Below are 17968 nucleotides of genomic sequence, written 5' to 3' on the forward strand. Positions count from 1 at the left end.
AACACAGGATACTCATGCAGCTCCCAACTTCGAAAACGTATAGGTAATGGTGTATCATTTTCTACGAACTTGAGCAATCGAAGTTTTTCTTGATCAGATAATGTTACACGTGGAATCCTCCCCAATATACGATGAAGAGTAATTTTCCTGTCTACTGGTGTTTCTGCTGCTTTAAGGCAATTGTAATCTCTTCGATCACTGATCAGAATTAGCTCTTGTTTTGCGTTGATTATAATACGTCTAAAGCCATTAGCAAAGCCGAGAATATGTTTTAATGGTAACATACCAGAAAAAGTACCGTCCTGATTAATCATCCAGTTGTTATTAGATTTCGCACACCATCCTGCCATCCGTTAAAGATTACTTTCTGCATCACTATAAGAAGGGCAGAGTTTTATTGCACTTGTAATACCAACATTCCTCGATCTATCGATTTCCACATTATTTACTTCATAACGCTAATCAGAAAAGAGAAAAGGTAGACCATGGTTGTTTAGTTGAGATGTGCTTGGTCCACTTCTATCTGCCTTATCTAGGCGTCCTTCAATATAGAGGTAGCTTTCGTGTGGTAGGGTGTATACATCTTGCTGATTAATGATACAGCGAATTTCGTCATTATTATTGAGTCCAAACGTAAAAGGTTGATAAGAATGAAGCTCACTTCGTCCTACACCCTCATGAGTTTCTACAGTGTTCATAATGTCTAGAATTTCTACCATTTTGTTGTAATAGCGTATAGCTTAAATCTAGGAGAATCTGCTTAAGGTCATCTGTTAACTCGTTGAGTCTTCGCAAACATGTAGCATGTCTCCTGAATATACACCGTGTTTTATAGACTTTTTTCATACTGGTTTAAGAGGAAGTTTGTAAGCTACATACGTGTGCCGATCTAAATTAATAAGCTGATTATGTTTATTCATAAACTTAAGTGTGATATTGTGACGTACCCACTTGGCCCACAGATGTATGGCAAATTTATAACGTGGCGGGTCGCTTTAATATTAAAATAAATAAATGATATGTCATTGTTTCTCCAGAAACAGTATCCCAAGGGCGCCAGTCTTCAAGCTTATGGCTTGAAAACAAAAGTAGATAATTAATAATAATAATAATGCGTAATGAGACTCAAAAAACTCCCAGGGGTGAGGTGAACGGAACACAAATCATTAAGTACACTAACTTGGAATTTAAGGATCATTAATAATCATTTCATAATATACAAATTAAAACAGCTATTTATTAAGATGAAAAACTTGACGTAACGGCGTTTTAACGACATCAAAAATTGAATGAAATGAATTTTAGAAATGAACTGTTGCGCGAAGTCTTGCAGTAACTTATGCCATAAGCTCACCATATGTAGACTCTGTTGTCTTGAAGCTGATGATATGTGAATCTCGTACCGGCTGCCTTCTCTGTTGTTGGATTCCAGTCCTACTTCTACATTTCCTGTCCTTAACACTTCCTACTGTACTCCTTACATAAAGTCGTAATGAGTCCTAATTTTAAGTGCAAAACCACCATGGGTTATGTTCATGGAGAGAATACATTTGTATTCTTCCGTATTACGGAATAGTAGCGTAGCTAAATTCATAATGAAAGCTCTTCTCCCCTATACTAGTCAGAACCGGTCTCCCGTTGACTACCTCTCGTCATTGAGATAACAAGTCCCAATGAGAGTAACTTTTGAGTAGAATATACTCAGGTGCGAAGTGAACTAAGTTAAAATCTTCTCCGATGTATAGACGTAGAATCGGAGTAAGAGTATCTTCCAAGCGTGAGAATCAGAATCAGAATGTCCGAATACAAGTGACAATCTGCTCACGAGTAAGAATATGAGTATGAATGTGAAAACGACTGCTAATGCTAATAAGAGACTGAATCTCTTCTCCAGCTCTTGTCGGTGGTATATATCGGTTCAAAAGTCTCCTTCCATCAGCCATATCACATGGTCCAGTAAGATTCGAGGTCTCATCCCTTCTCCGATGTATAGCTGTGAATCCATCACGTTGCTTCATTACGTTCATTCACATAGGCTGAACTTTCCCGCTGAAATAAAGCGTCCCGAAGCGGAGTTTGAAAAGTGGGTGTTAATAATGTATCAACTGTCTCTTCATGAGGTAGAGAGGGTAAGGTCTCTCGTAACCTAGATGACGTACTTTTCCTGGAATTGGGCTGAAATTAGCCTGCTGACTCTGGTCACCTCACAACGGCTATTGGAAAATTTACTGCAAGTTATAAATACCGGTATGCATGATGTTGAAATACTTTACTCAATAATTTGTTCGTTCAGAATACGTTATAGCCGCGATACAAAGAAATGAAATGATGATTGAAATGGATGATAAAAACCCTATATATATATATACATATTAATTTAAACATGACCTATCAGTGATTAAATATACACATCTTATCAATTAATTTCATAGTTCAATGATTAAAAACATGCAGTGATGTCCCAAACATCACATTCGCCCCTCTGAGCCTGAAACAAGTAGTACTTCGTTGAGGGCTCACACTTACACTTTGCCACTTACGTTTCACTTGTTTTCAAAACAACTGCACATTCATTCATTACTGTATACAACATAACACTATTTTACAAAATTACAACTTGATGATTCCACCTACAACTTAATAACAAATAATATATAACACTTCAAAGTTTCCATTAAAACACAATATTACACTTTAGCGAGTTTCTGATGTCTCACTTTCTCAAATGTTCGTCATCTCTTGCTGATTTCATGAATCCAGTGTATGCAATACTTGACAATTCAATTTAGATCTGTACAAAATTTACACAAACAAAATGCATCGTATTACTCTTTTAAGTGTTTATACTTTCTTGCTGTATGACTATCACTTCACACACGCTAACACATTCACGTGGTTTTAGCCTAGGGTAAAATTATTGCAAGTCTTTATGATGACTTCTTATAGTCTACGGGGAATTTACAAATTTTAAACTGCAATATTAATGATCCTCGGTTATATAAAATCAAATACTATATTACCCATACATGGCATTACATAAAGAGAACAGACGTAACCTTGGTAATGAACTCGTGTCAATCGTATACACACACATCGTGTAGCAAGCAAAACAAAACTGGGGAAACTCCACCTACCAGAGAGCAGTCACTCCACGCTGCGACAGGTGTATATTATATAAGAGATAAGCGTGGCCTGGCTCACTGACCTATATTCCAGCTCTATGGAAAATCCACCGGACTCGTAATATATTTACGTAAACTCCGAATGTTGAATGAACCCAATAAAATGCAATCACCGTCAGATAATTTATAAGCACAAGGTCCTAGTTTCTTATGTATACGATAAGGTCCTTGATATGAAACTCCAGCCATATCATCAATAAAAATCGTGGCGAAATCACCTGTATCATTACCTAATGCAATATTTAATGCTCTAATTAAGGCTGCAGAACTTGTCTTCGTCCCGTAGGGAACGCGCTGAAACTGATACAAGCTGTACTTATGACTAAATGCTGTCAGGGGCCTGTCCTCCACTCTCAAAGGAATCTGCCAAAAACTACTTCTTAAATCAACAGATGAAAACCATTTTTTACCCTCAAAGCCCTGAATTGACTCTTCAATAGTCTGTGATTTTAACTGGTGAGTACAAATACGTCTATTCATATCCCTCCCATCAATACAATGTCTGACGCTCCCATCACTCTTAGGCACAACGATTAAAGAATTTACATACTGGCTATTAGACACTTCAATTATCCCATCAGCTAACATAGCTTGTATATGATCGTCAACTGCCTTGGCATATTTGTGTGGGATAGCATACCTTGGCCCGCTGAAAGGACTGTCATCCAGCACTGAAAAAGAATGTTCATAAACATGTGTTTTACCGGGTTTCTTAGAAAAATCTCAGCGTGTTCACACAACACTGCCAACAATTCGTCCCTCTGGACTTCCTCTAATTTACTGTTACTCGCAGCTTCAAATAAGGCATCCTTCTGATCCTCTTTCAACCACAACTGGCATAAATTAAACCCCTCACTGGGTTTCTCCTTATATCTAGAAACCTCAATAACACTCCACATAGCACAAACATTCGTTTTCCTCTGAATTTCATTTGTCAGTTCGAGTTTGACATACTTATTATCCCACTTCAGATTTACTGTAGCATCATCGTAATCTAACTGAGCCGATTTTAAAGTCAGCCAGTCACATCCCCAGATGAGATCAAATACAAGGTGAGGAATAACCAAACATACCTGCACTGAAATAAAACCCTCTATACAAGTCGGCACCGCAACCTGCTTGCATATTTGTTTCGACTTTTTATCAACAGCTGTAATAATGAATGTAGACTTAACAGGAATCTCTTCTATCATAATACCCTGTTTAACTAAAGAGTCATACCATTCTGAACTAATACATGATTTCTGACTTCCAGTATCAATTAATGCGTTAACATACGCCCCCCAAACTTCTAATTGAACCACAGGATTAATCACTTCATCACCCGAATCTAAATAATTATTATCTGGTTCACACATAAGATCTTCCTTAACATCTAGGTCATATGGCAATAGTTTCATAACACAATTCCTAACTACTTCCTGGTAAGGCTGGAATTCTGACCCATCATTACAGCCTGCATTTAGTTTAAAGGTTGCGATCGTGTACCTACACTTGGCTCGTTAGTACCTTGTCCTCTGACTTGTTGGGTATTTCCCGTTCTATTTTCAGGTGCGCCACCCCTACCGTTATGCCTTGGCTGAAACTGATTACGATTCTCGTAGTTTGGCTGTCTCCTATTGTCCCTTGGTTCACTATGAGGAACAAAATTATGTGAGTTTCCTGTTCTGTGCCCACTGTTTCCTAGTGCATCAAAACTCCCTAATAACTGCTCCATTTCCTGAATAGTTTTAATACTTTGCATACACGCTGCTCCGCGTGCCCTGTCTGGAAAATGTCGTAACAGTAATCTGACTACATCTGAATCAGCCGTGATTCCGTCTAAATTCTGGCAAATCATATCATGTGACAAAAAGTACTCAGCCATAGAGACACATTCATTATGTTTGAATTTCCCAAATACTACCCTTTCTCTTTCACGGCTTTGAACGTTTTCGTTCCAGTATTTGTCTGTGAACTTCGTCTTAAATTCCTTCAGACTTTTCATGTTACTTTTATAGACTGAAAACCAGGAACGCGTCTCTCCCACAAAAGCATTATCAATAATGTCGATCGCCTCTTCCCAGTCCATAAACCCTTCCTCAATCCGTTTCCCAAACTGTTTTTCTACTATTTTCAGAAATTCTAGTGGGTTAGTTTGTTTCCCATTGAACTTCGGTAATTCGATTTCTTTACTGTAAATCCCTCCATGACTTTGCCTCTCAGTGTTACCTTGCCTTTCTCTTACTTCTCGTCGTATACGTGCTTCTGCCATCGCTATGCGGTTCTCTACATCTTTATCTCTTCTTTCAATTTCATTCACTACAGTATTTTGTTTTTCTTTCAATGTCTTAATTTCCACTGTATTGCCTTCTACCATCGGAAACTTTTCTCTTTGTTCCCTAGTGTTGTCTTCTATTATACACTTAACCGTATCGATATTGCTTTGTACCTGATCTTTAAATTCTTTTATTTCTTCCGTTTGGGTATCAACTTTATTATTAATACTTGTCACCTGTGTCTCTAACTCCTTTCTGGTGTTGTTGCTTTCTTTTTCCATTAATCCCAACAATTCACTCCTTTGTTCTACAAATTTCTTTTCTACCTCTTGTTTGTTTTGCTTAGTTGTCTCTTTCTGTTCCTCTATCTGCTTGTTAAATCTTTCATTTTGTTTAAATAATTCTTGTAACTGTTTGCTATGTTCGTCCATCCTTTTATTAGCTTCAACCTTGTGTTCATTCAATGCCTTACTTAATTCTCGTTTAGTTTGTTCTACTTCATTTTTAATTTCTGATTTAGTTTGTTCCAATTCCTTTTTATTTCAGATTTATTTTGTTCCATTTCATTTTTTATTTCAGATTTATTTTGTTCCATTTCATTTTTTATTTCAGATTTATTTTGTTCCATTTCATATTTTATTTCAGATTTACTATCCTCTATCTTACTTAACATTAACTGCATCATTTCAAGTAACTGAGTATTATTACCCTCACTGTTAGGACTAACCTCCGCCTCGCCCCCCATCGTACTATCGTCTGAATCTAACGTAACTTCGTCATTCCTACTCTTATTCCCTTCGCTATCTTCGCTCCTAAAATCAGTTTCCTCCTCTACACATTTATCTAACTCTTCCTTAGAATTACTTAAAGTACTACCCTTCAGCACGTGTCCACTACGCAGCGTCATGTCTTTCTCCTCTTGCTCAGCCATGTTACCCCCAAAATCAAACACACAAGAAAAATATACTGTGGATACACGACAGTTACCGCCAAACTACTGATTTTATCCTTCTATACCAGTACTTAATGATTTACGAGCCCCTCAGTTGTGGCGACAATATGTGACGTACCCACTTGGCCCACAGATGTATGACAAATTTATAACGTGGCGGGTCACTTTAATATTAAAATAAATAAATGATATGTCATTGTTTCTCCAGAAACAGTATCCCAAGGGCGCCAGTCTTCAAGCTTATGGCTTGAAAACAAAAGTAGATAATTAATAATAATAATAATGCGTAATGAGACTCAAAAAACTCCCAGGGGTGAGGTGAACGGAACACAAATCATTAAGTACACTAACTTGGAATTTAAGGATCATTAATAATCATTTCATAATATACAAATTAAAACAGCTATTTATTAAGATGAAAAACGTGACGTAACGGCGTTTTAACGACATCAAAAATTGAATGAAATGAATTTTAGAAATGAACTGTTGCGCGAAGTCTTGCAGTAACTTACGCCATAAGCTCACCATATGTAGACTCTGTTGTCTTGAAGCTGATGATATGTGGATCTCGTACCGGCTGCCTTCTCTGTTGTTGGATTCCAGTCCTACTTCTACATTTCCTGTCCTTAACACTTCCTACTGTACTCCTTACATAAAGTCGTAATGAGTCCTAATTTTAAGTGCAAAACTACCATGGGTTATGTTCATGGAGAGAATACATTTGTATTCTTCCGTATTACGGAATAGTAGCGTAGCTAAATTCATAATAAAAGCTCTCCTCCCCTATACTAGTCAGAACCGATTTCCCGTTGACTACCTCTCGTCATTGAGATAACAAGTCCCAATGAGAGTAACTTTTGAGTAGAATATACTCAGATGCGAAGTGAACTAAGTTAAAATCTTCTCCGATGTATAGACGTAGAATCGTAGTAAGAGTATCTTCCAAGCGTGAGAATCAGAATCAGAATGTCCGAATACAAGTGACAATCTGCTCACGAGTAAGAATATGAGTATGAATGTGAAAACGACTGCTAATGCTAATAAGAGTCTGAATCTCTTCTCCAGCTCTTGTCGGTGGTATATATCGGTTCAAAAGTCTCCCTCCATCAGCCATATCACATGGTCCAGTAAGATTCGAGGTCTCATCCCTTCTCCGATGTATAGCTGTGAATCCATCACGTTGCTTCATTACGTTCATTCACATAGGCTGAACTTTCCCGCTGAAATAAAGCGTCCCGAAGGGGAGTTTGAAAAGTGGGTGTTAATAATGTATCAACTGTCTCTTCATGAGGTAGAGAGGGTAAGGTCTCTCGTAACCTAGATGACGTACTTTTCCTGGAATTGGGCTGAAATTAGCCTGCTGACTCTGGTCACCTCACAACGGCTATTGGAAAATTTACTGCAAGTTATAAATACCGGTATGCATGATGTTGAAATACTTTACTCAATAATTTGTTCGTTCAGAATACGTTATAGCCGCGATACAAAGAAATGAAATGATGATTGAAATGGATGATAAAAACCCTATATATATATATATATATACATATTAATTTAAACACGACCTATCAGTGATTAAATATACACATCTTATCAATTAATTTCATAGTTCAATAATTAAAAACATGCAGTGATGTCCCAAACATCACAATATTACGAACGTGTTGTACAGACACAGGATGATAAAGAACAACTGACGGTTTCTCAATAATAGTATAACCACTTTCCTCTATTATAATAAAGTCATGCAGGACGTGTGAAGGTTGTTGATTACTATACATGTCTGTAATAATATTACAAGTGAAGTTTACATGATGATCATCGATGAGTGTTATAGGTTGATCAGACTCACAACGTGCGTTCGGTATGAGCTCTCTTGGTGAAAACTCAAGCAATGGTCCAATCGAATCAGGTTGTGATTTGAAGTCAATCATTTTATGTGTGATGTTGCTCACAGTAATTGAGAACTTGTAATTATTATTACTATAACCCTCATCACTAAACTGATCAATTACCGGACGAGTTGGCCGTGCGGTTAGGAGCGCGGAGCTGTGAGCTCGCATCCGGGAGATAGTGGGTTTGAACCCCACTGTCGGCAGCCCTGAAGATGGTTTTCCGTGGTTTCCCATTTTCACGTCAGGCAAATGCTGGGGATGTACCTTAATTAAGGCCACTGCCGCTTCCTTCCCATTCCCGGGCCTTTCCTCTCCCATCGTCGCCATAAGACCTATCTGTGTCGGTGCGACGTAAAGCAACTAGCAAAAAAACCGATCAATTAACGTACTTTTAATGTAGTCATGAATATCGTTAGCACATACTCATCGTAATACAACTTGTTTAGGCAATCACGCACGTTATAGATTTTATTGTAGCTTTGAAACGGCACAAGTCCAAGACTATGTGGCTGATGACCGAGTTCGATCGTTGGATTAAAGTAGACGGTTGTTTCGGGTCCTTCTCCGCGTACAGCGAACGTTCTTACACCGTTGGTCATCACGTGCATGCACACTGATACTCTTTGTCTACTGTCTGGGTTTGATATAAGAACATTAGACATAATCGTCCGCACATGCGCGTACTCAATTTTTGCACACGGTTTTTATTGTAAACAGGTCTGCACTGCTTGCGAAATATCGCATGAGCTCAAATGGAGGAGATAAGTCTCCATAGCTATCGAAATACCATACTTTAGATGAACGTTTTACGTAGGCAACGTAATGAATTCCAGGTCCTCGACTCTTGTCTAAGTTAATTACAGCCCTCTCACGTTCACATGGACGTGATCGTAGTTGATCGCGCATATACACACCTCGAAAATAATGAATTCCTAGTTGTTTAGCAAACGTAAATACTTCTTCGTGGGTTATAGCTCGATGTTGCACTGCATTCAGTAGACGTTTTTTTGGTGATATGTAGATGCCAAGCCCTTTTTTGTATGGCGCTAGCGTCATGTGTACTCCTTTACCTCGTAATGCAATTCCTCTATTGTCTTGTTATGACGTTCACTCTCTTTCACCCGTTGTTTCGCTTCTTCTACAGCCGTAACAGTTCTTGCTACAGCACTAGCACCACCCTGAAAAAACGTAAAGCTGCTAGTCCAGGAAACAGGGCAGGAAGAAATCCTCCTCGTTTTGGTACAGGAATAATTCGGGCACGTTTGCAAAACATTGCTCTGCACTTTGGAGAAATTCTCGCTGTTGCTGCACGTAGTGCCTTGGTAATAGCTACTCGCGGATTGTATTCCCCTCGAGTAGATTTTCGTGCAGCCTTTTCAATTTCTTTCCACCCAAAAGTTTTAGTTTTCTTCTTCATAACGTTTAGAAATCGTTGTTACACCATTCTGTACAGGAATTTGCTCGTCAAGATCGATTTATGAACTAACAGTTACTTGTTGTTTCGTTTGATGTATATATATTACTGATGTGAAAGAACATGTAATCACCTTTTATAAGGTTTTATTAAACTTAAGACGACCAACTGGTGCATAAACAAATTCAGTGGCAACAGTAACATCTGACTGGAAAGTGTCAGAGAAAATATACAAATAAGGCAACTTTAAAGCTGGATTAAGACATGTCAAAAGATCACACAAATAAATTATATCATTCACCCCCACCTATATAATAGTCCTTAAGGTGGGCGGGACAGCGACGGATTCTTGTGCTCCGTCTCGGTAGCTGGTCAGGAGTGGGAGACGCGGTTGGACCCCTTTCTTCTAACCTTAATGATTCAGGAGAATCCGTCTTGCATGGAGCTGGGTCTGAAGATCCGGGTGGGGAGACAGGGGTGTGGTAATGTTCTGGGCTTCCATGGGAAAGTTGTCCATCTATTACTCCTCCGGCATCTTCTTCTCCCCTTTCTTCAGAAATGCCTATTGAAGAAGGCAATGGTGCAAGGTCTCTAGTCGAAACAGTAGTTTCCCTTCCATCTTGGTGTTGTATATGAGCATACTCGGGATTTGCTTTAAGAAGAGTAACTTCTTCCACGAGTGGTCCGTACTTAGATTGCCTGACATGCTTCCTTAGGAGTATTGAACCTGGAGTCAGAAGCCACGAGGGGATTGAGTGTCCATAACTGGATTTTCTCTGGTGCTTAAACATCCGCTCGTGGGGAGTTTCATTGGTAGTAGTACACATCAGTGATCTGACGGCATAGAGGGCATCATGTACAACTTCTTCCCACTGTTGGATATGCATTCCCCTTGATTTCAAAGTTAGTTCTATAGTTTCCCACACAACTCCAACATATTTTTCTGCTTGGCCATTGCCTCTTGGATTGTATGAAGTCGTTCTGCTTGTCGCCACACCAACAGCCGTGAAGAATGTCTTCAATTCCTGGGACATGAATGCTGAGCCTCGATCGGAATGAACATATGAAGGCAATCCAAATATGGAGAAAAGTTGCTTAAGTTTAGAAATGACAGTGGACAAGGTGACACCTGGGCAATGAAAGGAGAAGGGGAATCTGGAATATTCATCAACTATTATGAGGAGATAACGGTTTCTAGATTTGGATGGTAGAGGTCCCTTAAAGTCCATGTTGATGCGCTCAAAGGGACGGGTAGCTTTGACCAGATTACCTTCATGCCTGATGAATCTAGGTTTCAATTCAGCACAAATTTTACAAGCTGATATGACCTTCTTTACATCTTCTAGCGAATAAGGCAAGTTCTTCGACTTAATAAAGTGATTAAGCCGTGTTATACCAGGGTGACATAAAGCTTCATGGAGGATTTTTAGTTTAGGTCCGCAACACTCAATAGCCAAACAAACTCTGGAGGAGGCATCTGCAGCTTCGTTATGTTGTCCTGGTCTGTAAACTATTTCATAATCAAAACACGAGAGTTCAAGTCTCCAGCGCAATATCTTCTCATTCTTCACCTTATAAAGATGTCTAGTATCAAACATAAAGGCTACTGACTTCTGGTCAGTGATGAGTCGAAAATGTCTTCCTAGCAGGTAATGTCTCCATTTTTTCACGGATTCAATGATAGCCTGCGCTTCTTTCTCCACGGATGAATGTCGTTGTTCAGATCGGTTTAGTGTGCGAGAGAAGAACGCAATGGGGAGTCCATTTTGTGTTAGTGTTGCTCCAATGGTGTGTTCTGAAGCATCAGTCTCTACAGTGAACATAGTTTTATCATCTATAGCTGATACTAGTGCATTTTTCACATCATCTTTCAGCGCTTTGAATGCTTCAATAGCTTTGTCATTTAATGGAAAACTACCACTTGAAAGGTTATGTATTTTCTGGGAGAATCTTGGGATGAAGTTGGCGAAATGAGCGAACATGCCCATCGCTCTTCGAAGAGAAGTAGTGTCAGTTGGTAATGGGAGCTCTTTTAAAGGTGTCAATCGGTCGGGATCTGGACGAATTTCATGATTCGAGATGATATAACCCAGTAGCTTTATTGTTTTCACCGAATAAACGCTCTTCTTCTCGTTGATCGTGAATTCATATTTTTGCACGGCTTTCAGGAACTTCTTCAAATTGAAGTCGTGTTCTTCCTTGGTCTTGCCACCCACAATGATATCGTCTAGGTAAGCAGTAACCCCATTAAGTCTTTCATTTTTGATGATCGTATCTATTGTTCTTTGGAAACAAGGTACCCCATTTGTGGGGCCAAATGGAATCCGTTTGTACTGCCAAAGTTTACCGCATGCCTCGAATGCTGTGTAAGGGCGATCCTCCTCACAGATGGGGATCTGGTGATAGGCGTTTTTCAAATCAACTGAACTGAACACTTCATAATTTGCTACCTTGTTGACTATATCCTCGATACGTGGGAGTGGGTAAGCATCTAGCTCGGTATACTGATTTATTGTTCGTGAGTAGTCAACTACCATACGGCGTTTGTGGTTTTCTGATTGGGTAACAAGAACCTAAGCACGCCATGGAGAAAAGCTTTCTTCTATAACATCCTCATTCAAAAGTCGCTGAACTTCTTGTTCAATGTGGTATCAGTTGCTGTTTGGCGTCGGGACTTTATGGCGATTGGCTTGCAACCTGGAGGTATATTTCTGAAAAGCTGAACAGGTTCGACCTTCGCGACTGTTAATCCGCAGATACTCAGAGGTTCTCTGTGACCCCCAAACTTAATCTCTACAGATGAATGACGGCCAAGTATATCATGTCCTAAAATGACGTCAGAGCAAAGGTCTGCCAAAATGTTAAGTTCAACATCTTTGTAAATGTGGTCTTCAATTTTTATATCTACAGAACAGGCTCCTTTCACTAGAGAGCTAAGTGACGTTGAAGCCATAGTAACAGTGAGGCCGCTAGCAGAAACAGGTACTTTGAGCTTTTGGACCAGCTTCTCGGAAATAAAACTTGTTGAACTGCTCGTATCATCTAGAGCGTTGGTCTTCATTCCTTCAAACGGATGGGTATTATAGCTTTAGATAAACAACCCAGTGGAGAAATAGAAGCTAAAAGTATGGTATGACAATGGCAAGATTTCTTGCAGCTTGAAGATTTTGAGCTCTTACACACCTTTGCGTAGTGGCCGATTTTTGAGCAGGCACGGCAAATGGCCTCCCTTGCTGGACAAGAGTTTCTATTGTGATAATTAAGTCCACAGAAGTAGCATTTCTTTGTTGTTGTGGTGACAACCTCACCTGATATTTCACTACCCGCCGAGCAACATTCACGTCTTTCGCCGATTGAGTGAGATGAACTAGAGAAACGATGCTCCTGGACAGTATTGACTAAAGCAGGTCCTTGGTACTGAATAGATTGTTCCAGGGCCGACTCTAAAGCCTTTGCTTTCATCGAAGCCTCCTCGAGAGTAAGATTAGGATTCTCCAATAACCTTTGACGAATGCTTGAGTCGAGACGGCCGGCAATCAAAGCATCGCGAATACAATCGTCTCTGTTCACTTCTGCCGTCACAGCTTTAAAATTACAATCCTTGCTCAGAAGCTTTAAAGACTGTATATATATCGATATAGTTTCGCCAGATAGCTGCTTCCTAGTTGCCAATTTGTGTCGGGCAAATATCTCGTTCACGGACTTGGAAAAAATACTAACCAGGATACTAATGGCGTCATTATAAGTTTTGGCTTCATTGATATATTCGTAAACGGTAGGTGAAACATGGTTGATCAATATGCGTAATTTGTCAGCGTCACTTACTTGATACGCCAAAATGAAGTTCTTGAACGTGCTGTACCAATGTTTCCATTCTTGTTGAGCGTTACTGGATTCTGGGTCAATGCTTAAACGTTCCGAACGAAGTAAATTTTCCATTGTCTTGCTTTCTTCTTAAGTTTAATAAATTGGTGTGAAAGAACATGTAATCACCTTTTATAAGGTTTTATTAAACTTAAGACGACCAACTGGTGCATAAGCAAATTCAGTGGCAACAGTAACATCTGACTAGAAAGTGTCAGAGAAAATATACAAATAAGGCAACTTTAAAACTGGATTAAGACATGTCAAAGAGATCACTAACAGTTACTTGTTGTTTCATTTGATGTATATATATTACTACGGGCTACTTGATTATTCAGTTAGCATGAAGATTATAAAGCAGCAATACACACTGCCGTTTAGTGACATAGTGTCACATTTCTTACCTAGTTCTGGTACAACTACAAAAAGACGTCATGGAACGCTGTTTCATTTTACTATTCGATGTATTATAACTGTTCCATCGGGATGCGGGAAGACAAATGTTTTGCTCACACTCATTACCTCTTTAAATGGCATACGCTTCGAGAATATTTACGTTTTCGCAAAGTCACTCTCTCAACCACTATATACTATTCTACAAATTGTAATACACGATCTGGCTAAAGATGGTTTGAAATATTTTCAATTTAATGCACACTAGCCGTTACCCACGGCTTCGCTCGCAAGGATTTCACAATTTGATAAACATTACTTGTTCGTCGGTACTGCACTAAGACATTATCTGTAAATCCCTAAAGTATAAAAACTCACTCAAAAATTGCATTTCATTTACCCCAGAACCTCTTTGTAAACCACGTTTGTGGCCTTGCCTTTTGGGGCTAAGACGACCAGGCTACTGCCAGATCTAAATCTGGAACACGGGACATGGAACTCTATGTGTGAGAAACAGTCCCATTTTATGTCGAATAAAATGTTTTCTTTATTTCTAAAGGAGATTCCAAATACCATATTTCACGTCTGTAACATATTAGTTTTTGAGATATAAGTATCCTCATAAAGAGAATTCAGGCCGGGCTGAGTGGCTCAGACGGTTTAGGCGCTGGCCTTCTGACCCCAACTTGGCAGGTTCGATCCTGACTCAGTCCGGTGGTATTTGAAGGTGTTCAAATACTCCAGCCTCGTATCGGTAGATTTACTGGCACGTAAGAGAACTCCTGCGGGACTAAATTCCGGCATCTTGGCGTCTCCGAAAATCGTAAAAGTAGTTAGTGGGACTTAAAGTAAATAACATTATTATTATTATAAAGTGAATTCAACTCCTTCTTCACTTATTTTCGATCTACAGCTTAACCTGACTTTACGAAAACCAAAAGTACGTGTTTCTTTATTTTTAAAAGGAGACAACAAATACCAATTTCCCCATCTGTAACATGTTACGTTTATGATATATAATGTAGATATACTCATTATAAAAACTGCCCCACTCCTTGGCTGAGTGGTCAGTGTTGAGGTCTTCAGATCACAGGGTTCCGGCTTCGATTCCGGGTTAGGTCGTGTTTCTTAATCGCGTGTGATTAATTCTTCTGGCTCGGGGACAAGTTGTTTGTGTTTGTCCCAACATTCTCCTCTTCATATTCACTCAACACACCACATTACCAACCACAACAGGAACACGCAATAGTAATTACATCCCTACATATAGGGTTGCCGTCAGGCGGGGCATCCAGCTGTAAAACAGGGTCAAATCCACATGTGTGAAACAGTTCGCACCCGCAAACCCACAGGTGTGGGTAAGGCGGTAGAAGAAGAAGTTAGTCATTTTTAAAATTTACCCGCTTTTTTATTCTTTCCACCCCCTTAACTGGATTTTCCAAAAAAAAAAAAAAAAGGTGTTCATTTTAAAAGGAGATTCCAAATACCAATTTTAACGTCTGTAACATCTTCATTTTCTGAGATATACGTATCATATAAATAATTCAACTCCTTCCTCACTCTTCAACCCCCTGGGCCCGAAAACCATGTTTTAAGGCCCTAAAAGCAACCGTTATGGAGATATTGGCACCACACTACCCCAGCTCTAGGAATCGGATAAAGTAATGAACTGGCGTAGCCATGGCAACGTCAACTCCAGTATGCTTACAGCAGCGAAATTATCTACAACTAGCTATAGTACCCGGCGTTGCCCGGATAGTTTCTGAATATTTACCTTTAAGATTTGCATTACCAGTTAGTTATGTATGAAGTGAATTTTTAAAGAATTCCTTTTTGACTTACAGATTGATATGTTACGATCTATTATGTAGTTTTAGAATTAGTTAGATGTGTTTGATTTCAAGTTTTAGATTGTTTAATTTTCGAGTAAAACTTCGTCCTTATGGAAGCTCGAATTGACTGGAAAGTGTTTGATCCTGTCAAAAATTAATAAGTGATAACGATATGTATTTAGCCGTCGCACTATAGATACGATGTACAGGATTTCAACTGTCACGACTGGAAAGTGTTTGATCCTGTCAAAAATTAATAAGTGATAACTATATGTATTTAGCCGTCGCACTATAGATACGATGTACAGGATTTCAACTGTCAATGAGACTGTCCCCCTCTCGCAACCCCACCCCTAAGAGATAAAGAATCTGGATTGTCACCATTCATCTCAGTGACGCCGAATACTGTAGATTCGACACTGTTTCGATTATTTTTATATCTCACTCCCCCCTCACCCTCGCCCCAAATGGGACTGAACATGAACTTAAAAATATTCGGAGTGTCACTATTCATTTCAGCGACCACGAAAACTATGGATTCGATACTATTCTAGATTATTTTTATACCGACCCCTCGCCCCCTGCCCATAAGGGTGCTAGGGGTGTCTTACCCCCCACGCGGTTTGTCTCCTGATACTAAGTGATAAGTGTACCAAGTTTGGTGAAATTGCTCCAGTGGTTTAGGAGGAGATGTGTCACTTACACACCCGCACATACCCACGCACACACATACATCATTTTTATATTTAGTAAAAAGAAGATAAAATTTATATATAGTTTTTCGATTATTTTTTATATCCCACCCCCTTTGCCCCCACTTGGACTTGTAAAAATCCGGAGTATTATTATTCATCTCAGAGACCCTGAAATCTATGGATTCAAAACTGTTTTTAATTATTTCTATATCTTACCCCCCTTCGTTCCCCACCTAAAAGGGGGCTGAACTTGGACTTTAAAAATTCTGGAGTATTACTTTTCAACTCAGCGACCCCGAAAACTATGAATTCGACACTATTCTCGATTATTTTTGTAACTTACCCCCCTGACCCCCCTCCCTTAAGGACGCTAGGGATGGCTACAGTGCTCGTCTCCCGATAGTAAGTAATACGTGTACCAAGTTTGGTTGACATTTCTCCAGTGGTTTAGGAGGAGATGTGTTATTTACACACACACATACATCCATTTTTATATATAGTAAGATAAGATTTTTATACTTCACCCCCTTTCCATCCCCGCCCAAAGGAGTCCTATGAGTGCCTAACACAGCAGTATATTTTTTCCAGGTAGTATGTCTTATGTGTACCAATTTTGGTTGGCAGCTATGCCCAAACGTACATGCATAATCTCGCTGGTCTAGAATCCTGGAGCTGACGTTGCCATGGTTACGGCAGTTCATTTCTTTTATCCGATTCCTAGAGCAGGGGTAGTGTGGTGCCAATATCTCGGTAACGGTTGATTTTAGGGCCCGTAGGGCTTACCGAGTTTTGTTCTTTGCGTCAAGAGGATTAAATTGAGCTTTGTCTCGTCCTTATACGACAAACTCGATATTTTGCCTATATTAGCCTATTATTTTTATATCTCCCCCCATGCCCCTCACCTCGAATTGTTTTGAAAATAAAATACAGCCCATGTTACTCACTGGCAATGCAGCTTTCTATAAGTGAAGTAACTTTTGAAATCGGTTCAGTAGTTTTTGAGTCTATACGTTACAAACAAACATACAAAATTTTCCTCTTTTTAATATTAGTATAGATATATCACAAAAACCTAACATGCTACAGACATGAAGATTGGTATTTGTAATCCCCTTTAAAAATAAAAGAACACAAACGATCCTTTTCAGAAAATCCATAAGCATCGCACACGAGTTACATAAACCAGCACGTCGCACCTACTGTCGCAGATGCGTTATTACACGCGGAAAAGATGATCTCTGGCAAGCAGACTTAGTAGAAATGATTGCATATGCCTCTAGCAATAAGGGGTATAAGTATCTACTTACTGTCATCGATGTGTACTCTAAGTTTGCTTTTGCACAAGCACAATCTGTGCGTTCTAAGACAGCAGGTCAAGTCAAAGACGCATTTAAACATATTGTTGAACAATCAAATCACTGCCCGAGGCTTCTTTAAACCGATCAAGGTAAAGAGTTCTACAGCAAGGATTTTTCTTCTTACC

This window comes from Anabrus simplex, chromosome 3 (assembly GCF_040414725.1).
Source record: "Anabrus simplex isolate iqAnaSimp1 chromosome 3, ASM4041472v1, whole genome shotgun sequence".
NCBI lineage: Eukaryota > Metazoa > Arthropoda > Insecta > Orthoptera > Tettigoniidae > Anabrus > Anabrus simplex.